Raw genomic sequence first — 9002 nt, forward strand, 5'->3', positions numbered from 1 at the left:
AAAAAATGAAGTTAGTAACTTCATTAAGTAATTCTATATCAACAGAAGTAGGAGAGTCTTCCACATAAGAAGAAGAAAAGATAATTAACCTTTTATTGAAATATCTGGTGATTCACCAAAACCATTAAAAAACAAGTCCAGATGAGTGGTTATAGCAACTACATAACAATAGGAATGAAGTTTTCCAATTACAAGAAATATAATCTACATGCATTTGTAGATAGTGGATCAAGATATAGTCTAGCAAGGAGATATGCTATTCCTGAGAAATATTGGGAGCGAGCTGACAAACCAATCACAGGAATTGGAATTGGGAAACAATGAGATAAATATGAATATCTTCGCTAAGAATGTTCAAATTTCCTTGGGAAGAGGAACTTTTATCGTTAAACGATTTTAGTAGTGTGAAACTCAGGAAGCTGATTTGTTGATCAGAAATGATTTTCTCCTTCACCAAGTTGTAACTGAAACTCCAGACATGCTCAGGTTTTGAGAAATATAACAAGTTCTACTGGGAATCTAGACTTATAGTTGCAGTAAGAATCACATGAGATGGTTTCACAGAGCAATATCAAAAATCGCAAGCGAAGAGTGGTCATCACAAGCCAGTTATAAGTCGGCATTTCAACCAGTTTTGTTGTTAAAAGATCAGCTAATGGAGCATCAGGAAATAATAACAGTTGAAACGAGTTCAGTTGACTTGGAAGATTCATAATCAAATAAAAATCTTCAAAGTTCTAATAATGAGAGTTCAAGCTCCGATAGAGAAGAAGATTTCATCTTGGAATACAACCTTAATGTATATGCCAACAAGGTTGAACATAAGAAGATTCATACCCTTATGGAGATTGAGAATTTACCGGGACCCGTCATCAGTGAAGACCCCCAATTGTACTGGGAAAAAGATCTGGTATATTTGTGAGCTAAAGATGCATGATGCAAATGCTATTTGCCATGTGAAAGCCAGCTTCAGAAACTTCTTGAAAAGAAGTTAATCAAGCCATCTAATAGTCCTCATCATGCTCGAGCTTTCCTTGTAAGAAATCATGCAGAACAAGGAAGAGGATTACCTAGAATGGTAATAGATTATAGAGATGTGAACAAGAAGACCATCAAGGATGGTTATCATATAGCTCAGGTGAGAGTTCTCATCAACACACTTAAAGGAGCAAGAATCTTCTCCAAGTTTGATGCAAAATCAGGTTTTTGGCAAGTCAAAATACATCTTGATTCCATACCTTTAATTGCTTTTGGAACTCCTCAAGGACACTATGAATGCTAGTCATGCCATTTGAGTTAAAGTAGCTCCTTCCATTTGTCTAAGAAAGATGGATAATATATTCAAGCTTATTCATATTTCTGTATAGTCTATATATATGACATTCTGGTTTTCTCCAGGACTATGAATGAACATCTAAAGCATCTTGAACAGATTTGCAAGCTTATTGTCCAAAAGAAATCATCCTAAGACAAAAAAAAATTCATCTTATCAAAGGTGAAATAGATTTTTCTTGGCATACATGTTAAGGATGGAGAGATTTGTCTCCAAGATCATATTGTCAAAAAAATTAACCAGTTGCTAGACAACATCCTAGACACAAAGTCTTTACAAAGATTTTTGGGAGTCGTTAATTTTGCGAGAGATTTTATTCCTCAAGTCAGTGGTCTCACTGCTCTCCTCTCTCCCAAAACAATTTCTAAAAAGAAATGGTCTTTCACAAAAAATGAAGGCAACACTGTCAAGTAAATTAAAGAGCTAATGAAGAATCTTCAACCCCTACAATTACCAGAAGAAGGTGATAGGATCATTTTGCAAACTGACGCAAATGATTACTATTGGGCATGAGTAGTTGATAGGAGCACAAAGTGTGACGTTCTTAATGTATATATGCCATATTCTTATGCTTTGTTACTTCTTATTTAGTTGTTTTAGGTTCATAGTTGTCATTTGTATGTGCTAAGTAGAGTTATGCCGAATTTAGATGAATTGATGATGAAATTGTGCTAAGTGTTAGAACTCCTTATTAAGTTAGGATTCCTTACTCGACTAGGACTCTACTTTCCTATTTTCATTCTTTCATATTCCCTAATCGTCGAATTCTTTTCAGGAAAGACAAATCATATTTGGAAAGAAAGTAGAGTTGTCGTGATGTATTCCTAGTGAGACAAGGAAATCATATCCAAGTTGAAGAAGGAGAAGAAGAGGCCGGCCTAGCTACTCCTAGTTGGACCAAGAGAGATGCCGTGCATCCCTTATGTGGTCTCCCTATTGGATTTGGTTTCCTACATCAAGATAGATCTGGTTTCCTACATCAAGTTGGATTTGGAGTACATGAATCAAATCCATAACAAAGAAGATTTCAGCTTCCCAATTGGATTCTACTTCTTTATAGGACGGCAAAGAGGCTTCATTGACTCCTATATATAGAGGCTCGGCCTCCCCATTCAGATCATCATCAACCTTGCACACAAGCACAAGCCTAGCTCTGCCGAATTAATCCTTGACCCTTCCAAGAAATCCTAAAACTGATTCCACCATTCTCCACCTTCATCTATAGCCTTGAAGCAGGATTGAGAAGAGGTTCCATTCCCCTAGAAGTCTTGGCTACACCTTGTAGAATCGATTGATTGATAAAGTGTAACCATGATTCTCTCTTTGTTTCAATTCGGTTTTGGTTTTTCTTGTTCTTGGATGAGCTTGCGATTTGTGTAGTGTAATCTTGTTTCAATTTTGTCTATGAAATAGCTACTTAATTCAATTTATATAAAGGATTCGAATCCATGTTTTGGTTTTATGGATTTTCTGTTTTTGGTTTCTGCAGTGTACTATGTATGAGCAATTTCGATATCTTTATGTTATGTATACAATTGTAGCATGATATTTAGGTTGTTGGATTAAGGACTTATGCTATGAACATATTTATTCTTTTCTATAGGATTTTTGAAATTGCATGATTGGGGGTTAAGTAGGTGACATACTTGATGAATTCGATATGCATGGCTTTGGAGTTGTATGGTAAGATGAACATGTTAGATTTCAATGAAGCCGAGTGGCAAGACTTGAATGTGTTAAGTGTCTATGCATATAGGTTACTGATTTGGAACTTAAATTGCATGATCCAACCTTAGTTGTTCATAGACTAGTCTCGGCATGATTCTAAAAGATGGACATAGAACTTGTTTCGATTTCTTTATGTGATTTGTTTGGGTGATTGTTTATGTGTTGGTTGGTTGATCACATGTATATATTAGTTTAGGTTTTATTTTTGGTTTTACAACTCAATCCGAAACCTATATCAACTTTTTATATCTTTATGAATTCGTGTTAAGTGTTGTGATCCTAAGCCCTGGCTGGATCCCCGGTTTGTGAACGATACCCTCTTAGTTTATACTACTAATGATGCTTACATGGTTAAATATTAATGTCGAGTAATCGAGCAATCATCAAATGGCACCGTTGCCGGGGATCCATCTCTATAGATCCCTAACTTTTAATGTCGAATTCATTGTTTATAGTGTACATTTGTATATTCTTATCTTGTTTCGTTGTACATATAGTAAATATATCTTAGGTTGTTGTTTTGGTGTTTGAGTGAATGATTGTTGTAGGTTGTAAATCAAACGGAATAGGTAAAGTCCCTTTTGTTAATATTAGCCTTAACCCTTCATGCTAGCTCTCGAGTTTGCATGAGGTCGAGGGCGGCTTTTATCAACACTTGGAGATTTGTCTAACACACAAGGTTAAGTCCAGCTAAGTAAGGGGCACGCTCTCTTATTACTCTGGTGCATGGGACCAAAATTGGATCTCAGAGAACTACTGACTGACATACATCTCGGTGATGGAGTCGATAGGGAGTTCGCTCTCCGTAGTTCAACAAATGAGTCCTACCATGTTCACTATATCTAATTGAGCTACAAGGCCTTCTGAAACAAAGACTTGATCTTGTGTCTAGGCATCCATACTTAGGCCGCACGTCCACCTTGGTTTACAACTTAGAATCAATCGATCGTTCAATCACTGAAATAGAAAAAAGAACTTGTGAATTGTATGAACTTTTGTAAACGTAAAGAACTAACTCTTTGTAAACTCAACACAGTTGCCGTGCCTTCCCATGAAGTGTGCGTGTGTATGATTAAGGGAAGGCACGAATTATATGTGTTCATTGTGTATTCTTCAATGCTAACTCTTTAACTTTCGTGTCACAGGAACTATGCATGTCCAAAATATCTAAGAGAACACAAGAGCTCAAGGATCGAATTCAAGCACTTAGAGATTTAAACAACTCTTTCACAAGTGGACCTTTAAATTTCGAAACATCTCCAAGCAATTCAATCTTAAACTCTTCACCTAGATCAGAAGAAGAGGAGGATCTTTCCTTCCCCTTCATCTTCAATTCCGAGCTAGACACAATTGCAGACCGTGACATAATTCCTGTTGGTGCTCCAATGGCACTCAAGAATGCATTCATTCCCACCACCCCTGAATCACCTTCATGCATTGCTTTCACTCCACCTGATGAAGCTAACTTCTCCATTCCGGTTCAATTACTTGGGCAGCTGCCTAAGTACTCTGGTTCCTCAATGGAAGACCCTAATGTTCACCTTAGGGAGTTCTTGGACATTTGCAAGCTCCAATCGATTCATCATTTTTCTCAAGAAGGCTTGAGGTTGCTTTTGTTTCCATTTACCCTTAAGGATGATGCTAAGTGTTGGTTGTACTCTTTGCCTGCAGGAATCATCACCACATGGGACGAAATGACTAGGAGGTTCTTGAAGCAATTCTTCCCTGCTCAACTCATGAAAAGACTTAGGAGGGAGATTCAAAACTTCACTCAAAAGGATGGTGATTCACTCTATGAGGCTTGGGAGGAATTTCAGGAACTACAAAGGAAGTGCCCTCACCATGGTATTTCATTGGATGACTTGGTGCAATTCTTCTATGAAGGACTCGACACCACCAATAAGAGCATGGTGGACTCGGCATGTGGCTGCACATTCATGAACAAGACCGGTCAAGAAGCACCTTGATTGATGACTTGGCCGACAACAATCGCCAATTTAGTTCCAAGGAGAAGAGAGGAAGCAAGAGCCGTTGGGTGTATGATGTTGATGCAAGAAATCATATGGCTACTTTAGAAAGGAAGCTTGATGTTTTAGTCAAGGCATTTAATGGTTCGAGCATCAACAATCAAGCATGTGGCATTTGTTCTTTCAAAGATCACACGACTGACAATTGTCCAAATGGTGCAATGACTGAAGAAGAGTTGAACTTTATGGGGCAACAAAGGCCTAGGTACGATCCATACTCGAACACATACAACCCTGGCCTTAGAGATCATCCAAATTTTCGTTGGAGCAACAATGCTCAACCATCAAATGCTCAAGGTCAAGGACCTCGTCCTTCAGGTTTGTTTGTGAGGCCTCAGGTACCTCAAGGTTATGTGCCCTTTAACTCTAATGTTCATGGTTCGAATAATGCATCTTCACCTAACTATGATGAACTTTTGAAGTCCTTTGCTCAAGGGCAACAAAATCTAAACTCTGGTACTCAAGCTTTAGTTACAGGTCAACAAGCTCATTCTAAGGACATAACCGAGCTTAAGAAGCAGATGGGACAAGTGATCGACTTCATGGGCAAGATCCATGAAGGAGGAAAGTTGCTGAGCCAAACTGAGCCTAATCCTAACGTGAAGGCCATGATGACAATAAGTGGGAAGATCTTGGATGCTCCATTGCAGCAAACAAGAAGGCCGTGCCTTCTAAAGGACAAGAGGCCGAGAGTTTCAATGTCAAAGACTTAGAGAAGGACCCTGCCTCCTCTAAGGCTAATGATGCCGTGCCTCTACCACAAGGAGATTATGCCGTGCATGACAAAGGTAAGGATTCTAACTCTAGTGGTTTGGTTTCAACTAATGATCTTCCTCGTGTTCCCTTCCCTAGTAGATTTGCAAAGCAGAAGAAGGATGACTCTGATCAAGCCATGCTCGACATTTTCAAGAAGGTGGAAGTGAACATACCTCTTATTGAATGCATACAACAAAATCCTAGGTATGCTAAGTTTTTGAAAGAATTGTGCACCAATAAGAGGATGACTCAAGAGAAGGAGGTTGTTACAATGAGTGAGACGGTTTCTGACGTGCTCCAAAGGAAGCTACCACCAAAGCTTAAGGATATAGGGAGTTTTTCTATCCCTTGTACAATCGGAAACATGACATTTGAAAAGATAATGCTAGACTTAGGTGCATCTATCAACGTAATGCCGTATTATATCTATGAGGACCTAGGTCTATGTGATTTGAAACGTGACAATGTTGTGATTCGATTGGCTGACTGTTCCAACAAAGTCCCTTTGGGCTATGTTGAAGATGTTCTTGTGCAGGTTTCGAGTTTAATTTTCCCTGCAGACTTCTATGTCATTAACATGGAGCCAACTGAAGCAGATGACAAGGAGATCTCTATCTTGTTAGGCCGTCCCTTCAGGAGGACTGCACGAACAAAAATTGATGTGTTTAGTGGATCACTCACCTTTGAGTTCGATGGTGAAGTGATTAGCTTCAACATTTTTGAAGCTATGAGGTATCCTCTTTCGGAGTTAAGTGATTGTTTTTCCGTTGACATTCTTGATTCCCTTGCAGATAACTATCTAGATACCTTGGCACATGACGAGTTGGCACTCACCATTGCCCAAGGGGCCGGATTTACAAGTGATGGTTCTAACATTTCGGAGTTAGAAGCTAATGATGCAGTGCCATCCTTCATTCTTGAGAACGTGACCTCTCTTGAGGTTGCACGTGAGGTAAGCTATGTCTCTCCTAGTCCCATTCTCTTAACTACTAACAAGAATCTTCCTTCTGTGGTGCAAGCTCCAAAACTTGATCTTAAGGTTCTTCCGGACCACTTGAAGTATGCGTTTTTAGGAGATGAGGATACATTGCCAGTGATCATTTCATCTGCACTCAACGAGGAACAAGAGGAGAGATTGATTGAAGTGCTAAAGAGACATAAGACGGCAATAGGATGGACCCTAGCCGACATCAAAGGAATCAGCCCTACCATGTGTGTGCACCGAATTTTGGTTGAAGATGGTGCCAAACCAACCAAGGAAGGTCAAAGACGCCTTCACCCACCAATGATGCAAGTTGTAAAGGATGAAATCACTAAGTTGCACGATTGTGGCGTGATCTACCCCATCTTGGATAGTAGGTGGATCTCTCCCATTCAAGTTGTGCCAAAGAAGTCAGGAATCACGGTGGTGAAGAACAAAGATAACGACTTGGTGCCTCAAAGGACAATCACCGGTCATCGAGTGTGTATCGACTATAGGAAGCTCAATGCTACAACAAGGAAGGACCATATGCCATTGCCATTCATTGATCAAACGCTTGAGAGGTTAGCTGGTCATTCTTTCTATTGTTTCCTTGATGGATATAGTGGATACAACCAAATTAGTGTTGCGGAAGAAGATCAAGAGAAGACTACGTTCACATGCCCTTTTGGTACGTTTGCTTATCGTCGCATGCCTTTTGGTTTATGCAATGCTCCAGGTACGTTTCAACGTTGCATGTATCACATTTTCTCTAAGTATATTGGTTCTCAAATTGAAGTTTTCATGGATGATTTTTCTGTCTATGGTGAAAATTTCGAAAATTGCCTAGAGAATGTTGAATTAGTGCTTAAACGTTGTGAAGAAACTAACTTGGTTTTGAATTGGGAGAAATGTCACTTCATGGTCACGCAAGGCATTGTCTTAGGCCATATTGTTTTATCTAGAGGAATTGAGGTTGATAAGTCTAAAATAGATCTTGTGCGTCACTTACCCCTCTCCAGAAGTGTGAGGGATGTTCGATCGTTTCTTGGACATGCAAGTTTCTATCGTAGGTTTATCAAGGACTTTTCCAAGATTGCAAGACCAATGAGTTCATTGCTTCAAAAGGACGTTCCCTTTCACTTTGATGATGATAGCAAGCTTGCATTCGAGACTTTGAAGAAGCTCTTAACTTCGGCACCTATCATGGCACCGCCGGATTGGTCCTTGTCATTTGAGTAGATGTGTGATGCCTCCGACTATGCAGTTGGAGCCGTGCTAGGGCAGAGGAAAGACAAGCAGCCCTACGCCATCTATTATGCCTCACGAACGCTCAATGATGCTCAACAGAACTACACCACAACTGAAAAAGAACTTATTGCCATGATCTTTGCTCTAGATAAGTTTCGTTCTTACTTACTTCAATCCAAAGTTATTATTTACACTGACAATGCAGCTTTGAAGTACTTAATGACGAAGAATGATGCCAAACCAAGATTGATTCGATGGATTCTTCTACTTCAAGAGTTCGATCTTGAGATCAAGGACAAGAAGGGAAGTGACAATGTTGTGGCGGATCATTTGAGTCATTTGGTGAGAGATGCCGAGCCCTTGGCTATCCAAGAGAGCTTTCCGGATGAGCAACTCTTTCGAGTTGAGGTAAGTGAGCCATGGTATGCAGATATTGTCAATTATCTTGTTTCTAAGAAATTTCTTGATACTTTATCGCATGCTCAAAAGAATAGACTCAAGGCATTAGCTAAGTATTATGTTTGGGATGAACCATACTTGTGGAAACATTGTGTTGATCAAATCATTAGGGGGTGTGTCCCTGAGCATGAACATCATTCTATACTTACTTTTTGCCATTCTGAATCTTGTGGAGGACATTTTGGTTCACGTAGGACTACTCTAAAGGTGTTAGAATGTGGTTTCTTTTGGCCTACGATTTTCAAAGATGCATATCATTTTTGTATGACTTGTGATAGATGCCAACGGATGGGAAACTTAGGATCTAGAGATCAAATGCCTATGACACCGATTATATATGTTGAAATATTTGATTGTTGGGAATAGATTTCATGGGACCTTTTCCTAGCTCTAATGGTTTCTTGTACATACTCGTTTGTGTTGACTATGTTTCGAAATGGGTGGAAGCAAAAGCCACCCGGACTAATGATTCTTGAGTTGTTGCAGA

At 39.4% G+C, this 9002-nt stretch overlaps 1 non-coding gene across 1 annotated transcript; it reads right to left on the reverse strand.

Moving 5' to 3' along the window:
* Positions 1 to 4803: 4803 nt before the first annotated feature.
* Positions 4804 to 4910, reverse strand: LOC126789687 (small nucleolar RNA R71). The gene has a single exon (XR_007671601.1). It is a non-coding gene; the product is annotated as a small nucleolar RNA R71 (small nucleolar RNA).
* Between the last annotated feature and the right edge of the window lie 4092 nt (positions 4911 to 9002).

This window comes from Argentina anserina, chromosome 3, assembly GCF_933775445.1.
Source record: "Argentina anserina chromosome 3, drPotAnse1.1, whole genome shotgun sequence".
Lineage (NCBI taxonomy): Eukaryota > Viridiplantae > Streptophyta > Magnoliopsida > Rosales > Rosaceae > Argentina > Argentina anserina.